The sequence below is a fragment of the Dermacentor variabilis genome, chromosome 3, assembly GCF_050947875.1.
Source record: "Dermacentor variabilis isolate Ectoservices chromosome 3, ASM5094787v1, whole genome shotgun sequence".
In the NCBI taxonomy this organism is placed as follows: Eukaryota; Metazoa; Arthropoda; class Arachnida; order Ixodida; family Ixodidae; genus Dermacentor; species Dermacentor variabilis.
This window is the reverse complement of record NC_134570.1, coordinates 187,831,446-187,850,228: the sequence shown is the minus strand read 5'-3', so window position 1 is coordinate 187,850,228 and position 18,783 is coordinate 187,831,446. Positions and strand designations below refer to the sequence as shown.

The 18,783-nt window shown below is 49.0% G+C and overlaps 1 pseudogene; it reads left to right on the top strand.

The window, feature by feature from the left end:
- Positions 1–7,736: 7,736 nt before the first annotated feature.
- The window catches only part of LOC142574952 (uncharacterized), a 30,101-nt pseudogene continuing 19,054 nt past the window's right edge, over positions 7,737–18,783 (top strand).

Sequence of the window (18,783 nt, the reverse complement as noted above, 5' to 3'; positions counted from 1 at the left end):
GATGATAGTGATCTAAAGAAACGAAAGAAGCTTGATTCTGCAACCCGTGAGGGAGCACGGCGAAGCATCGTCAGGGGACAGGGAGTGGGAAGTCATAGCTGATAGAGAAAGAGGGAGGATGTGGCCTAGTAGACGCCACTATGCGCGACAGGCGGCAGTCCTCAGTAAAGTGGCCAGTGTTGTAGCGGGCACTCACAGGGTGTCTATTCCAGTGGAATTTATAAACTCCAGCAGGCTTCGGAGGGCAGGGAGCCGGGGACACACCGGAAACAGCAGGTCAGTCTCTGTGGCCGCTGGAAGGCCGTGGCGTCTGTAAGTGCGGGTCACTATGGAGCTTTCGTGCGCCAAGGATGGGCAGGCACAGAGAAGGTGCTCCAGAGTCTCGGGGTCTCTGCACCTCTTGCAGGCAGGTGACCTGGCACGGCCCTTGGCGTACAGCCGGGTCGCAGTCCAGGTGCAGGCAGTCCACAAGCGCAGGAGCATGGAACGGTCTCTTCTGGAGAAGCCGTTCTCTGGAAGCGGCTTGGGGGCCCTGCCACTAGCCACTCGGAGGCAGTGGCGTAGCCAGAAATTTCGTTCGTGGGGGGGGCTCACATTGCAGCTCGGCCTCCTCCTAAGAGGGAACATTCGGTCGGATGCTCCTATCTAAATACATGTAGAAGGAGAATTCGTTTTTCTCGGCAACCACTGCACCAAATTTGATGAAGTTTGTTGCATTTAAAAGAAAAACTTATATTCTAGTGACTGCTTGTTTCGAATTTTCGATTTATGTTGTCAATATTTTATTAAAAAGTGGCGAAAATTGAAAATTTTTCAGAGAACGAAACAATGAAGTTTACAACTCTGTAAATCAGCAATGAAAATTTATATCACAATTCTGTGAATTGCACATAATAGTACATCTACAGCGGACGAAATTGATTGATGTGTAACATCATGAGGCTCAAAAAATTAAGTATTATGGAAATACGGCTCTTGCAGAACCCTTGTATAAAACATTACCAACTCACGTAAGATGCAAACAGACATATAGAATTTGTCCGCTTTGAATGGTGTAATGGATGCCGTTTACAGAACCGCGATATCTGTCCTTGATGCAGAGCTATTGATTTGTAAACTTCGTCCTTCTATTTTATTCCAAGTTTCGAATTTTTCAAAATATTTTAAACAAAGTTCCGGCCCTAAATCGAAATTTCGCTTCAAACAGGCACTAGAATTTAACTTACTCTCTCAAATGCAACAAATTTCATTAAAAGCGATTCAGGAGTTATCTCAGAAAAGCGTTTCTGAGTTTTACATGTATCTGAATAGGCCGCCTTGGAGTTGGGCCCAAGCTAAAGCTTCCTCTTAAACAATTTCCCTAGAGATCAAATACATGAATAATAACTGCATTGCCATTGCCAAAGATACTGCAAACGAATTCTTGAACGCTACGCATTGTCAATACAAGTAAAATATGTATTTTTTCATAAAATATTGTACTCGTATGTGCCAAAAGTTGTACTCAACAAAACTAATATCAATGCTTCCATGTTTTTGTCTATTTAATAAGTGAAGAAAATGTCACACGAGGTTTAGAACTACATCAGTTCGATACCAGCAAAGCAGTGCATGCCGCTGATATGAAAAATGTAAAGGCCATGAAATGAACAAGTTGAGCACAAATATGCTAATGAAATTTTGTCATTCAAGATCCTTGTTTACATTCTTGTACATATGCAACGGCCAGTGAAAAATCTCAATGCCGCTGTCATTTGTTTCAATGTATTCAGCAGGAGCAGCTGTCACCGGTCGTGTATCGTGAGTAATTGCACCAAAAGTATAGTCGCGGCAGAGAGCACGTATAAAAAGCAGGCGTTCTGCAGAATATACGAGGGCGAGTCAAATGAAAGTGAGCCAATGCGAATATATGACAAACGGGGTACTTTATTTAAAAGTAGCCTCCATGAGCATTTAGACATTTGTCCCATTGACTAACGAGTTGCGTAATTCCCGCCTCATAAAGCTCCTTGGGTTGCTGCTTCAAGACGTCTGCAACTGACTTTCACGTCATTGTTCGAAACGAATCTGGTTCCCTTGAGCTGTTTCTTCCGTTGCCCCAAAATGTGGAAGTCGCAAGGCGACAGATCTGAGCTGTATGGCGGATATTGCAGCGTTTCCCACTAGAACTTTTTCCAGTTTTATATTAACCACATCAGCAACGTAAGGAGGGGCATTATCGTGGAACAAGATGACCCCATTCGTCAATTTTTCACGTAGTTTGTTCTTGATTGCGACACGCAGCCGATCCGGCCTTTCACAATATCGGAAACAATTGACAGTCTCTCAAGATTTAGGAAATTTTATCAGCAATGGCCCCTGACGATCGAAAAAAAAAAGGCAACAACACCTTTCCGGCGGAAATGATGGCCTTTGTATTCTTCGAGGGTGGTGAATTCGAATGTTTTTATTGTAAGCTTTGCCGTCGTGTTTCAGGCTCGTAGTAGTGGCACCATGGTTCGTCCCCGATCACAATTGCAGACAAGAAATCGTCACCCTTATTGTGACACCGGATCTGATGAGTAAATACAGCGCCGAAGTTCTTCGTATTCTGTCGGTGGTTCAAAATCGTGGACATCCATTGCGCACACAAGAGCCGATAATCGAGATGTTCATGAATTATGGTGTGAACGGTGACGGTGAACCGAACCGTGACTGATGTTCACACGCTCTGCCAGTTCATCGATGCTTATCCTCCATTCTTGTGTCATCAGCTCATCAACCTTTGCAATTTCGTTAGGGGTGATTGCACGATGGCTTTGGCCCGGTCTGGGATCGTCTTTGCAACTTTCACGTCCTTCTTTGAACCGTTTGTTCAAACGTTTCATAGTGGCCAATGAAATGCAATGTTCAATGTACACGGCAGCCATACGGTGACGAATTTCTTTTTGGGAAACACCTTCAGCTGACAAAAAACTCACGGCACCACACTGCTCACCTTCTGGAGCATCCCTCACGTCACGCAACCATGTTCAACCCAGTGTATGAGCGCATTCAAGAACATTTATCCGCCCACCTGCGTGCCACTTTTGTTAATGAGAGACGCCTGCGTGCTACGCGCAGGCCTTGCAGATAATGAACAGAACCATAATTGCGCGGGGTAGGTAGGCTCACTGTCATTTGACTCGCCCTCGTACATTATAAATGCGAAGATACAATGGAATATACAAATGCGAAGATACAGCTTGATAACGGCCAAAAAATTGCCACTGGGAACAAAGTTCAAAGCACGTATACACAAAACCTGGCCACAAGATATCCAAACATACGTATATGTAAGAAAAAGTCATGGTATATAATGGGTCAAACAAGGCAAATAAAGATGTTGCGCAATCACAGATTCACAGAATCCTAGATCCCACCCCAATTCCATCCACTCCCCCCGATGTATCGCGCGCTACGGAAGGCGGCGCGCTTGTTCCCCGCTTTTCTCCTTTGCGCACAAAAGACTGAGCCACCATGGCCGGCTCACCCATTCCCCCCACCCCCCACACGCTTTCACTCGCACACACAGCATGCGGCGCGCGGTCACGATGTTATCGCCCTTGGACTTTATGCGGAACATGAGGGAGACGGCGACGGCAGGAATGCGCCTAGAGTCTCCATATAATTGCTATCGCAATAATATAATAAGAGTATCCGGCAGCTGAAGCGTCCCATGGCCTATTATTTTCCGCAAAATAAGTAACAAAATAGAACTTGCACCATGCGACGATTCGCTGCCCCGCAACGTTTCATTCTTTTTTCCTTTTTTGGGACAGGGGAACCGTAATGAAAAAAAAAAACGCGAAGTATGTTGGTCACAATCGAATGCCTACTTTGGGCAACTAATGTGGCTATTAAAGGAATATCGAAGAAAACAGGAGACGCTTGGTGCACCAAGAACCATGCGCATACTGCTCGGTATCCTACACCGGCGAGACAAGACTTTCTGGAGAGGTTGCGCTCAAACGAACGCGGTGCAATCCGTCTAGTCCCCACAGTGATGGCGGCGAGCGACCATTGTTTCCTTTTCTCGTCTGCTAACTAGAAAGCGTCCAAAACTCTGCCGGGCAAAAATGCACTCGGCCAGAGAAAACCGAACGCGCACCGAAGTGCGCCGTGCGGTGGTCGGGGCAAGACGAAAAAAACACATGCGCTCTGGCTGGCTTTGGCTGCCCCCGGGTAGGGGAGCGAGAACAAAAAAATTGAAGAGACTCACTGTGCCCTCCCGATTAAAAGTCAAAGTAGAAAAAATAAATAAGAACGTAGTTACCTTGGCTGACTTTAGTGTCTTCACTGGATGATTTGGTGCAGGTGAAAAAAAAATGTTGATATTTTTCTTATGTGACATGACGGCACGAATAAACCACCACAAAGCTTCGTCCCATCGCGGCTCACTGCGGGCTTTGTCAACTTGTTTGATAGTGTGTTGATTTGGCTTGTCTCGTTGTATGGCCCGATGTACGACTTTGGAAAAGTTAATGCACTTTGGCATCAAATATTTATGGGAACATTAAACTTACAAAGGTCCGCAATTGAAAACCTAAAGCACACGTTTGGAAATGTCAATGTGCCTTTCACATCAAAACTTTATGAGAACTTCATACGCATAAAGTTTCGGAATTGACATCCACGCGCTCCGTAGATTCCATGATAGAGTGAAGATTCCGTGACCTCCGCGAGAGGGCACGGTGAGCCCGTTTGTCATCAAAACGCCATTGAACCTCTGTGCTCGGATGGGGTTTCTTGCGTTATGTGACTCCCGGTGCATGGGCGTTGCCGCGAAATCCAACTCAAGTTCGCAATTTTCGCGAACTCTAGAGCGTGAAAAAGTCGTTCTAGACAAAATCCAGAATGGTTTACTGCGCCTGGGGTTGCTTTGGTCGGCGGTGCATGGACAGCACGAAAAAATTTCGGGGGGGGGGGCGGGCTGAAGCCCCATAAGCCCTCCCCCCCCCTGGCTACGCCCCTGCTCGGAGGTCCGGGTGAATGGAGGCGAGCAGGCACCGCAGCCGATATCTTGTGTAGTCCAAAACCACTACCGCTCTGATAACTGGGACTACATCATAGTGGGCCGCTTTGGCGTAGGTATCCGCCTCCTCGTTAGTGGCTAACCGACATGTGAGGGCAGCCAGTGGAAGGATATTGGGATTCCGGCAGTGGCTAGATCCGTTAGCTGGGCAAGCAGCAGCACCCCTGTCAGTCTTGCCCGCCGTGGATTGACGAGGGCCTGTAGCGCTGGCTTAGAGTCGCACACCACCGCCAGCAGCTGCTGGGGAGGATGCTCAGCAATGAGGTCGGCAGCCAGGTGCAGCCCCGCGAGCTCAGCTGCAGTAGAACTTGCTGTAAACGGGAGGCCGGCACTGCCTGTGACAGGCGAGAGCTGGAACTGCGCACGCCGCTACTGCCAACCCGCTGGGGAGGACTGAACCATCCGTGAACACCAGCAGGTGTCCTTCCAACTCATCCTGGAGCTTGCAGGCTGTCGCCTGCTACAGGGCTGCGGCTGGTGCACTCCGCTTGGCTATCCCCTTGAGGGAGAGGTGCACGTCCGGAGGTCGGTGATGGGGAGGAGGAAGAACCGCTGCCACAGGTAAGTGGGGAACTGTCTCCTCATAGAGTCGGCACTGGCGGCCCATACGTGAAGCCAGCAGGCTCGGGAGCCGGGCTACGAGAGCTTGGCCGTCTGCTGCGCGATGTAGCCTGCCAGTATGATCCAGTCCCCGCTGCAGCATGAGCTGTGCCAGTGGCCATTCGCCGGCCTCAGCCAGTCTTGCGATGATCTTGGAGTACCTTGGAAGCCTCAGGACATTGTCCTTGTCCATTGTCCTTTCCTGGAATGCGTCAGGGAAACCAGCGGCAGGACATACAACATGGACAATGTTGCTGCAGCCTTGTTCAGGCGCATGGCTCACTTGGTGAAGCATCCTCGGCCTCGTTGCAGGAGTCGGCCCACGACTGCATGTATTTGGGGCACCTTGGTGCTGAGGGCCTTAGTGCCGGGATACACTTCAGCCGGTGGTCTATAGTGAGGCCAAGGTACGTCACCGTCTGTTTCCATGGAAGGGGGTCGGTGCCGATTCTCAACTGGAGGACGCTGAGGCGGGAGGCGGCCCTTGGGTGTACTAGTAGGACCTCCGTCTTTGCAGGAGAGACGGTTAGGCCGATGGTCCCGATAAATGTTGGCACCGCGTCCAGGCCCCCCTGCAGTGATGTCTGGACAGCTAAAAGGCACCGCCTTGGCCCCCGGACCAAGAGTGCCACATCATCAGCGTAGGTGGAGCACTGTGTGTGATTCCGGGTGTCTGCCGGTAGTGCGGCTGGCAGACCTTCCAGGCCTGAGTGCCTGGCACACTCGTAGTCGGAACGTTCTTCCCGCGAGGAACGCAGAGACAAAGCGCCTGAGGCTGCCAGTGATACCGAGGATATCTAAGGAGGTCTCGATGACCACGTGGGGTAGGCTGTCAAAGGCGCTCTGCTCGTCAAGCAGCACGAGAAGGGCCACGTCACCGCTGTTTTTTGCATCCTCCAGCGTGGCCACGACGTCGACGATGCAGTGGCACAATGGAACGGAGGCGTCGGAAGTCGGTCTGCTTCTCCGGGAAGTAGTGCACCTGCGCGGCGATCTATTCCATGCGTACCAGGACAATCATCTCCATCACCTTACAGGCGGCAGAGGTGAGAGACACTGGCCTGTACGAGGAGGGTGCCAATGCAGGTTTCCGTGGCTTAAGGATTGGCGCCACCATCGCGGTGAGCCACCTGTCCGGGAGAGCCCCAGTGCTCCAGATGGTGTTGAAGCACTCCAGGAGACGATCTTGCTCTGCATCTTGCAGGTTCCGAAGCATCTTGAACGTGATTCCATTGGCTCCTGGAGCGCTCCGTCGCTTGCTTCGTCCTAGGGCGGCCTTCAGCTCATGCACCCGGATGGGATCGCAGCAAAGAGCCTCAATCTGCTCGAGCACCCATTCCGAGTAGTGACAAGTGGGGAGAAGGTGCCGAGGCCCAGTAGCTAGTGGAGGCAGGACCCACTGTACCATGGGCCGGGCGGTAAACCGGTCAGCTAGTAACTCCGCCAGAGTAGATGCGGAGATGCCGACAGAGATAGCTGCTGCGAGCACCTGGCGTTGCACACGAGGTCCTATCAGCAAGACCCTCAGCATGCGCCAGGCACGGGCTCCATCCGACGCCATGTCGCTCGAGCTACGCTTCTCCGAATGTATTTCTCCTCTTCGACACCTCCGGTCGCGTGCCTGTCATCCGATCCTGGTGCACGAGCCGCCAGTCTGTCAGCACGTGGTGTGGCCACGTGCCTAGGCGGTGCCTTGCTTGACGCTTGTGGTGTGGAGGCTCTTTGGTCCATAGCTAGGATGTGGTGGGCGTGTTTCCGTTCTCGTAATGCTGGCGGCATTATTACCCCTCCGAAGAAGCATCGTACCGATGCGCAGAAAAGGCCTAGAGAAGACAACAGTTTAAAAGGGACCGAGCTGAGAGTATGACCGGCGCTAGCTGTAGGCTTGGGCACATGCGACAATTCTGTTATTCAACGCCTTTCACAGCAAGGCTTCATTCGTACTATACATGTACGACTGCTTGGCGAATCCTGCGTCATGCGGAGCTCATTTCAGTAACATTTCAGTAACGACGTTTGTGCTGAACCCTGAATACTCCTACTCTGCTGGGAGATCCTCCCTGCGGAGGTTGCCAGGGAAGATATGGTCTTGGACTCGTCTGGCGGTCAGCATAGACTGCCCCCGGCTCCGAAGCGGCTCAGTTCAACAGTAGGATCCCACGCTGCTGATTATGAGCTTTCTGACCCAAGATCAGAAGATCCGGATGCTTTCATACTTGCCAAGCACTGCCGTCCAAGACGGACGTCTCCGGCATCGTCGTCAAGTGAAGCGACTGTCATATACAGTAGCATCAAGACTACGGCAGTAGCTTTCATGGCCGTCGACGCGATGGTAAGCCTGAATGCTATCTCCAACAGAAACTCAATGATTTCTTCTTCAAACTTGCCCCTGTGGTAATCCAAGAGACCCGCTAAATTTGTAATCCAAGAGGTCCGTTAAATTTGTACGACGCAAATCGCACTCCTTCCTTATGTATGTGGCCGCCTTGACTGCTAGAGGTGCTGGCTGCGACCAAACAACGGCTCTCCAGGTGTACCAGTCATCTGCACACTCAGGCATGATGCATGCGTTACCAGTCCTGAATATACCACATAGTTTAATGACCCAACTGGAACGAGACCATCGTGTTGCCCTTCGACTAATGCTTGGATTATCTCGTGAGGCGCAATCTGTTGTATTACTCACAGAAGCGCATCGGTTACCCCTGAGACTGCAAGCAGACCGGAGAGCTCTATATCATATTGAGCGTCTGCACCGCGCATCGAATGGTTAATCGCTCCTTGATCGTTTCATTCACAGCCCGTTATCTCGCATGGGAAAAGTGGCGGCATTATTTATGAATACCACTGACATTTCTAAACATGATGCTTCAGTTACGCCTCCTCCTCCAAAAGATATCACGAAACACATATTCACCATTTCCTTTCCTTCCCATCATCAAGAATCTCCTTCTCTTTCACCATTTACCTCACAATCCCTGACATACGCAGAAAGTCTGATATGCCTGTTTCGGCAATATTCCAGTTGGCTCAGCCTCACATGTTCGAAAGATTTCCAGATTATCGTCAAGTATTCACAGATGCGCCTGTACACAGCGACGGTCAAGGCGCCTATGGAGCTTGTTTCTTCCCTTCGACTCAAGTACAACGTATCTTTCAAATACCTCATCCAATTTCGTCAACAACTGCGGAGCTAGCAGCGATTAATGTTGCACTGAAATACGTGCAGGAGGAGATAACCACATCAAAGATTACCATCTTTACGGACTCCCGTGCTGCCCTTAGCAGGTTACAACGCAGTCAGATTGTCTGCCCAGTTGTGCGCAGCATTACTGACTCTGCAAACAAAATTTCATCACGTGGGGTGCCTCTGATTGCTGGAGGGATACCTTCACACGCAGGAATCGCCGGAAATGAAGAGGCTGATCTGCTGGCTTCAACTTGCGCTCATAACAACTGTGACTGCCCTGAAATTTTGTGCAAGCTTGGTGACGCTCGCCTAGCCACCTACTCCAGCCGCATCCAGACCAGCGCGTCGCAAATGGAACGTTCCCGCCCCGTGTTCGCGGTCGAGGCTTGCCTCCTCGCGCTAGAGCGCTAATACTCAAGCTGAGCGTTGACTTCGTGAACGTGCGCGAACGTTTATACAGACAAGGACGTGTGGCAAGTCCATCGTGTACGTCTTGCGGCTGCTGCGAGACACTTCAACACCTGATGTTGGAGTGTCCCGCTTTCAGTGCGCAGCGCACGTCGCTAGTGTGGGACTGTCACCTCCTTGACCTGCGTGCCGTGCACGACACTCGACGAATGTTTGTGCTCCAATGGTTGTGCTGCTTCTCGACGTGACCAGGCTCCATCGCGTCCTTCTTACTTTTCTAGAGTTAACATAGGTTCACGCTTGTAGTGCCGATACTATTTCTTCTATTTACCATGCTGTAGTGGCGTGACCTTCAGTGACCGGCCCTACTGTGTGTTCGACTTCATTCTTTTAGATTTGTCCTGTGGCTCTTTCTTTCCTCCCTTCCTTCCTATCTTCCATTTCTGTGTTGCTGTCGCCTCCCTTCTAAAGAGTAGGCAGGCGTTGTGTCTCTTCCGGTGGCAGTTGCTAGCCTGCTCCTCGCTTTCCCTTTCCTGGTAAATGTACATATGTGTTCAAAACAAATAATAGTAATAATAATAATAATAATAATAATAATAGTAATAATAATAATAATAATAATAATAATACACGCTATGCAAATTGAGTGTTTTGAACTTTACGTGAACATTACTTTAACTTTATGTGAACTATGCGTTAGCGCGTTGCGACTTTTATTTACATTTTATTTTAATATTCTACTTCATTTGTTTGAGCCAGCCCTTTTTCACTATGCATTTCTTCTCGTGCTTGCTCGTTTTTTTTTTTTTTTTTTGCTGGAGCCGGCCTATCTTTGCTATGTGCTGTTTGCCGGCAGGAAGAGGAGCTGCAGGCGTCACGCATGATGCCAAGAACGCGTACACGCACATTCAATAAAACAAATGAAGATAGGAAAAGAAAAAGAGTTAGTGCTTTACTGTACGGATGGCTTCGACCTAAGCGAGCGAAATGGTAACAAGGATGCGAACACGCACAAACATAATGAAAGGAAAATGTCCTTTCTAAACAGGACGTAGTAAGGAAGCGCCAACAAGCACATGTACCACGGAAGTAAAGAAACGGCACTGGGGACAAGAGCTATTCAGCAAGTGCAGTCAATATAACTGTCAACACAAAGCCTTGCTAGATTTCCTGCAGAGTGAGAGGTTACATGCAGAAGATTTTATTATTATTATTATTATTATTATTATTATTATTATTATTATTATTATTATTATTATTATTATTATTATTATTATTATGTTAACTATATTTTAGGAAAGCCCTCCTTGAAATTAGGGAAGCGCTATTTTCAACTAAGTCATCATAACAGATAAATCTGTCGTGCGCTCATGATAATAATGTAATGTTAATGATAATAATGCCTTTTTTTCGCGCAATCAAAACATGATTGCTGTCTATACGGGGAGGTCATAGTTATGTTTTGCGGAATTTTAAAAATCGCTCGTTGCGGATAACTTCATTCTAATCTTGGAGCTAGATTATTCAGAGAGGCGGACATTGCTTGGTCGAGAAATTCGGTCCTCCAATTAGTTACGAGGAAACTATTTCCTTGACTAACACTCCAGTTTCCTGCTCTATATTGTTACACGACCGAAAGATTAAGAACTGGAGACTATTAAAAAATATACGTACTTATAAAGCATAACTGCAGCGCTGGCCAGTTCAGCCGACAGCTCGAGAGCCAGATAGCGTTCGTCATCTTCGTCGGGGCGCCCGCGCTCATCGTCCACAAGATCCAGACAGGCATTATCCACGCATCATTATCCCCGGCGGCAGAAGCACCGTCCCGGTACGTCTAAATATCGGTGATAACAAGAGAGTAATACGATTTGAGGCGTGCGACATGCACAGCCGCTCAGTGGAATTGGGGGCCGATGAGGCACTGGTACTGACTGGGCCGATTTCGTGCGTAACTGGAGTAACGGCCCGCAGCACTCGATATGGGCCTGCGTACCGAGACTAGGTTTCAGCATCTGTTTCAAGCTCATCAAGGATAGGCGCCGATTATTCGGGCCCAGAACTGCTCACATTCCAAGATAAGGGGACGGCGCAATCGAGGCGGCAGAGAGACGGCCGGAATGATAAGGTTAGCGACTTCACAGCAACTCGCGCAAAACGTAATTCAATAAAGTGCATACACAGAGAGACGCCTCTCCTGCAGTTTACTAAAGGTGACGATAATGATGACGCCAGTGGTCAAGAAGGCTTACGACGACGACAGTGGTCACAAGACAATGAATTTGTTCGATGACTGCCACGTAGACACGAATGACAATATTCTTCCTTTCACACAGGAGTGGAGAAGAGAGATAGCGGTTTGGCACACGGCCTTTTTTGAGTTGGCAACACGTGTAAAAAAGCGTTGATGGATGTCAGCTAGCAGAGAGGCGCATACACCCGGTCATTCGCTCCCGACACAGTGCTGACGTCACCGGAACAGTGACTTCAAAGTGAAAGGCAGGAGGCATGCGAGACGATCCTCTTTTAAAAGCAACCGCGCGCCGTGAAAACACGGCTGCTGAGCACATAGCTTCTGTCACGGCGATGGGATTGAATATGGGCGCTAATTATACAGGGTGACAGCGTTTCCGCGTGGACATCTGCTTTCTTTTATTATTTCTTTTGTTTTCGCTGAGGATCGATCGACTTTCGTTATCGCCTCTGCTTCTGGGACGCGACCTTAAAACTCTGTAAGTGAAAGCGCAAGAAAAGTAATAATAGCAATAACTTAACTTACAGGGCACCAAATATAGCGCTACATCGATCCTGTCCAAACTGGAAGTACACCTAAAACTTGAGAAGACACTCAAAAAGCGAGTAAAAGTTTCTCGTCGCGACAGGCTGCTGCGCTTGCGAAACGCGCGACGGGTGGCGACCCTAATTAGTCGCTAATTAAGGCCGCAGCTAGCTTTACTCGGGCGCAAATGGCGCGTGCGGTCACGCGAGCGGATTACGCGGGCCTTCGACGCGAAAGGCCGATCGAGCGCCCTGCTCGGATTTCCTCGGAGCCGATCTCGCCGGTGCCCTGGCTTGCACTTCCGAATGCCCCACGCTGCACGGGCGTCTATGCATTTTGCAAAGTTCCACGAGTTCCTTCAGAATTTAAGTCGATATTGTCGTTCAGCTTTTCTTTTTTTTTTTCCCTCTGTAGCACTGCTATCCCGCGAGAACGCCTAAATTAATCAAGTGAAATCAGGGAGTCACTCCCTCCTTTTCAGCATCTTATTTCTGGTTAGAAATCACGTTTTATTTTCCCCCCTGTTAGGAAATTCAAGTAATGCAAATTGTAGGCGAATTAAAATTAATTCGGTTGTGCTGCCTGCCAGCCATTGTCAAGGCACCTGTATAGCTTTGTCAAGGTTGATTTGTGCACTATTTCCTTGTAACTTTGTGCAGTAAGGTATTACTATTGTTATCAAAGCAACGCCATTTTCAATCGTGTTCATTTTTCTCCTGCAATTATTTCTCTTTTTTTTCGCGCTTGTCTGAATGTTCGTGGCCCGTTATCTTCACCTCACGTGCGCGCCGGTCAATTTAGGCATATTGCGTGTGACGATCTACAGTACAGCGAACAAAAAGATGCGATATTTTGTATGTGGGTACTGTCACATAAACTGTTCAAAGTGTCGGTACTGCGTCATGCCAGGCCGCTTGTCTACAGGCCAATATAGCCTCTCGAACACGCACTACCGTCGTGAGTGCTTTATTCACGCCACATAGACCACCCACCGTGCACATAATTTGCGTATTACGCGAGTGTATCGCAAGGAAACCGTAATATCAACCGGTAGAAAAGAAATGCATGCACGCTGGTGGGATAAACCTCAATACTAGCTGGAAAGGTTTATAGCCAAGCAAAGGCTTGGAACGCTGCTATACATGTTTAACGTGTAACAAGAGACCAAAGGACAGCGAGAAAAGAAAATGGCGCACACACATCCACTCGCACAAAAGCTCAGAAAGTGGCAGCAGTGAGCACCACGAAATGAACAAAGTGAAGCTTTGTGACAAAATTTGATAAACGAAATGTTATGCATTTATGTGGTGCAGCCAAAGGGGCAGAGATGAATAACATATGTTGTTTTCTTTTCCGGTCATTTGGGACGTCGAGGTCTGTAGGCATCTCTGGCGAAGTATATTATTAAAAAAATGCGTTTATCTACTGACTCACGCGATGTACAAATCACCGCCAAGATGCAGGCGAGGCTATAAAGATGTCTGTGATCACCTGGAATGCTCGCGGAGCTTTGAACGTTCCGAAGTTTACCCAACCGCTCTGAAAAGGCCGTGTTTTACGCTTCTTTGGATTGTCTATGCCAACAGTGGACTCAGTATAGTTGGCACTCGAACGCAGAACTTGAGCGTATACAACGAAAAAAAAAAAAATCAAGCAGGGTACGTTCGACAGTAATACAATGTACAAGTTCAATGTAGCTGCGACCTACCGAATAAATTGCAGGAGACTGGATCGAAGTGATAACTGGATTTATTTCTTGTCTAAGACATACAGCCAAGCGATGTGCTAATTTTCTCGGTCGGTTGCACAGTGAGAACTGTTGCTGGCGCCCGCCGTCCAATTGGCTTCTCCCTCTTCCTCGCGGGTCCTCGATCTGCGTGCCACGGTCCGTGGTGGTCCAGCGACTTTGGCGCTGCACTGTTGAGCCCGAGGTCGAGGGTTCGATCCCGGCCGCGGCGCCTACTACCCGATGGGAGCGAAATGCAAAAAAAAAAAAGAACATTTGTGTACCGTGCATTGGGTACACGTTAAAGAACCCCAGAAAGTCGAAATTAATCCCGAGTCTCCCACTACAGCGCAGCTTCCTCAGAAGGTAATTTTGGACTTTTTTTGCATACTCGAATAAATATTTCAACCTGTTTCGCTACGACTTGGACCGATCCCGAAGGTGGTGCAACCTGGCACAGCGTCTCAAAGCGCTAGCGGCCACGAGGGAAGAAATGTGAGAAACTGGCGCGCTCGCCCGTTTATTGGCTACTTGTCGATATTCGCCGTGAAGCGAGCGAAAGACAGTGACAAGACCGAGCTGGAGACCGAATGGAAAGCGGCCGCTGCGCGGGCTATTGGTGTACACGCGACGTGCCACACCGTGCACCAGATGTCGTCTGTGACTGAGCTATATACAGCTTGCGCGAGAGGAGAAATAAGCGCGCAGTCGTGCGGCCTAATTAATGGTTAGAGCGTCTTGCAGTTGTGCTTGTACGCCGAGGTTTATATATATACATTCTTAGAGAGGCCCGAAACAATGCGAGACAGGAACCTACCTACCCTGCCGTTACCTTGCCCGCCTACCTGCCTGCCCGCCTGCCTGCCTGCCTGCCGCAATATGCCTGCGATGAGCCCCCCCCCCCCCCCCCAATAATTATGCGCAACAAAACTTGAGCGCGTATAACCTGAAACAGAAGCACATAACGGTCAAGAACTTATCACATTCTTTGCGCGAGTTTCACGCAGAGAACGCGGCGCAAGCACGCGCTATCGCAACCACTGATCGAACGGCTTCCCCAGTGTTGAAAGCAAATATACACCTACCTAGAACTCAATCTTTTCATAGAAGAACGCCAGCGGGGCCGCAGCTCGTTCTGCCAACTCACTTGGCCCCTCTCAAACGGGCGACTTTGCTGCGTGTAGAATCCTGTTGGCCGCTTTAATTTACGCCGTAATTTCGCGACCTCTGGCCGCGTGTCACTCATCGATGCCCGAAACAATTAAAACACCGCTTCGTTGGAGGCAGCCGGCCGCTGACGCCATTCATCAACCGCTTCCCTGTCTCGTCTCTTGCTTGCCGCGTCACGTCCGCGCCGTCATTCAGCGGCTGCGCGTCGCCCCTGTCACGGGCTCGCCGGGGACAGCGCAATTCCTTAGGTTTAGCCTCGCGGTAGCTGCCAGTGGCGCCAAATTAGGGAAAGCGATCGAGTCCAAGTATTGGAGCCGCGTAATCCTCGGCCTCCTTTTCCATTCGGGGATCACTTCTTTCACCCGCGATATCCTTGCGCAGCCTCTGGCCGTCACTCTCTATACCGTACGCCCGGCGCACGTCGCTGTGGTGCGAAGCGCCCGATAGATGCCTGCATTGCATTGCACTCCGCGGACGCAGCACCAGTTGGGCCAACGCAATATTCCAGTGCCCGCGGTTGTGCGTCGCAAACAGTTGCCGCGCCGGTATTGGCCTGCAATGGTGGATGAACGTCGAGCCTGTCGCCCCGTCCCCCCGGATTCATGGAACGATCTCTCCTTCCGCATTAAACTGCGGGTGCCACATTTTCGCGCCCACTACTTATAGACGCGCACTTGCTGTAGAATGACCCACGGCCAACCTATTAACAATTCACTAACGTATGACACGCACTTACCTAAAAACCGACGCGGATTGCCACTGCAGTGATTGATACACCTACCATTTTCAAATGAATGCATTTTTTTTTACATGCAGCTCCAACTGTTCAGATTTTTCAGCCAACCTTTGTGGCGACTCTAGCAGGTCCTCCTCAGCCCTCATCAAATATATATCACTATCAAGTTTCTCTCCCCAGAAGGAGATGACGCAGGCAACTTAACCCGACTCGGCTGGATTTTATCTTGTGTTCGCGATATCTCAACCGTCGGGCCCTCTTCCGAGCTGTCGTTGTCGTCGTCGTCGTTCCTGCAGCCGTGGTTGTCACCGGCACGATTATCACTGTGCTCCCGTTGGAGCCTGAGGTGTGCTTTCATACGGAACACCGCGAATTCCTGTTTCTGGCATTGGAATCTATCGAAAGGCGTATATCGGAGATATGCGCTATAATTGAAAGTGCGGTTTCAGTAAGGAAATCCACTATCGTCTGGATACAGTGCGCCTTCCAATGGATCACTGGTTTCTGTAGAAACTGCATGGCACTATTTGTACAATAAGGACATGCTCGCTATCAGCAGCTGTTTTTTTACCCATCACTGCGCAATTTTCCAACGGAGTACATTTTACTCCAAGTAGCAGTTGTGATCGAACTCGCTGTAGAATGACCCACCGTCAACCTACTGACAACACTAACAGATGACACGCACTTATCTAAAAAGCGACGCGAAACCCCTGTGCACTATGATGGGTACATCTTCCATCTAAATGAATGCATGTTTGGTTTTTTTTTACATGAAGCGCCAACTGCTGAGGCTTTTCAGCCAATCTTTCAGGCAACCGTTTGAAACCGAGCATTATAACAACTACTCCACGGCTGTCATGTTAGCATCGTATTCCTAGGTATGTACACACGCCTAAGTTATTTGTTTTATTTTTGCGATATCAATTATATGGTCACTCCTGGCGCATTTCTGTCGTCGGCGTCGTTGTGATGTTCTATATAAAGTCGAAGGGAACATCATCGGCGCGCGCCGTATGCTCCATGCGCGAGTGAAAGCTTGCGAGAGTCAGCCGACAATAGCGGCTCAATCTTGCGCGCCGTCTTCCGTCGCACGCAAGTCACCGGAGGGAGTTCTACTGCTGCTGCTGCTGTACATGACGGGCCGCGCGGGCCCTAGCTTGAAAGCGATCTGCGATGGGGACAGAGTCCGCCGAGTGCTGATAGCTTCGCGTTCGCTGTGTTTTCGTCGCTTAGCTCGCGTTGAAGCGATGAGCCAGCACGAAGATCAATTCATTCGCTGCTGCTGCTGCCACGCTTCCTCACTGCGGCGTTTGAAAAGCGAGTTTCCGCGGTCATCGAGTGAGATAATGTTCACGTTTGCTTGTGCTCGCGTAACATTATGCTTGTCAATTTAGTAAGCAAATGCCTTACAAGTTTATACAATACAATATGTTTATTTAACATCATTCGGATGTTGGGTGCGCCGGCATAAAGCCAATGGGAAGGCATGACGAGGCCGACGCACCCTACAGAGGATTTTTGGCAGCGGTACACGAGAACACGCAAAGAAACAGCGTGAAAACATTTTCAGACAACAAACACAAGATTACAAAGTTGACATTGTTTAGTTATACGTTTGTATAGCTGTTTACTAATTTGGAATTGTAATCGATGCTCCGCCTTTAGGGCGAAGCTGCGGCTTTTTTCTTTCCAAGTTTCCAAGTTAGGGCCGTATAACGTAAAACTATTCCAATATGTTTCTATTCCAATCTCCTGACGTCAAATTTGCGTAACCGTCGACGCAAGCATCGGGCGGTCACCCGCAGGATTGTCTGAACAAACCAATCAAATGCTCCCCTCGTTCATAGGAGGTCACTTTTGTTTGCTTGAAAAACGAATAACATTGCCTGCACTGAGCGGCTTGTCTTATCTTATTGGCTCACAAAAGGCGAGGAGCGTGCTCAAGTGGAGAGGAATTCGATGGGGCCGAGCCACTGCACTGAATATAGATAACCGGATGAAGAGGGTGGTGCCGGCGTCTGCGATTGGTCCGCTTTCTCTTACTTAGCTTGCGGTGATTCGTCAACAATCGCGGCGGCATGCAACGGAAGCTTAAGAATGATGTTAAAACGATCCTCAGCAAAGAAGAGTTCGCGGAACGAGGTCCTAAACGTGCCGAATGTTCTCGAAAACGTTACACGGCCACGCAAAAAGCTTTATTACGCGCAAATAAACCCATACTCTCCGGCAGAGGCGAGTAGCCAGTGCCGGAGCGATCGGCGGCAGCCATCTTTTATTCCTTTCAGAACGGGGCAGCCTGCGGCTATTCAGAAGAAAATTCAGTTTTGTTCGGCATATTAATGCATATTTAACGCGTACGCGTCACTTTGACGCGGTAAGCTTTTGCGGTTTGTAACGTCGCGTGAGAGGCAGGTGAAGTGGGTGCAGCCCGAAAACGTTTGACCAATAGCCGAGGGTTAACGGCAAAAAGGCGTCGAATCAGAAATAACTATTTTTGTTTTGTTCGGTCAAATTATGCATAATCAGTGTGTACACGTCATATGACATGCAGAGCTATCGCAGTTTCAATGACGTCGCTTGACAGACAGGTGAAGTGTGGGTGGTCCAAAAAAGTTTTTGACCAATCGCGGTGGGCTGATTGCAGAATTGGAATAGAAAATTTTGGAATTGTTTTACGTTATAGCGCCCCTAGTTGCCAGAAAATTAGAAAAGCGGCGAACAGTGTGAATGTTCTCTTAGCTGAGTATAATGACAAATCATGGCAAATAAGTTGTACGGAAGGCCCAAGGCGGACCAGGGCGAACTTTTTTTAACTGTGAAGCTTTTCTTGAGAACCCCGCCTTAGTTTATTCAGTAGCTTCGTGCTACAAAACGGGTGAATTTCCAATCTTCCCTTTTATAACTTTCATCCACCTTGCAGACTTCCGCAGGCCTGATTTGACACATTACGTGTTCCAGTGCTTCCAACTGTCGATTAATTCACCCTCGCTCTGCGATCTGTTAGCCTCCTGCAGCGTTACCAGTAATGGGCTAAAGAAATCAGTGAGGAAGCCTGGGCTATATTTAACGAACAGTCAGCACGATGAATTTAGCACGTTTTTTGGCTTGTTATTTTTCG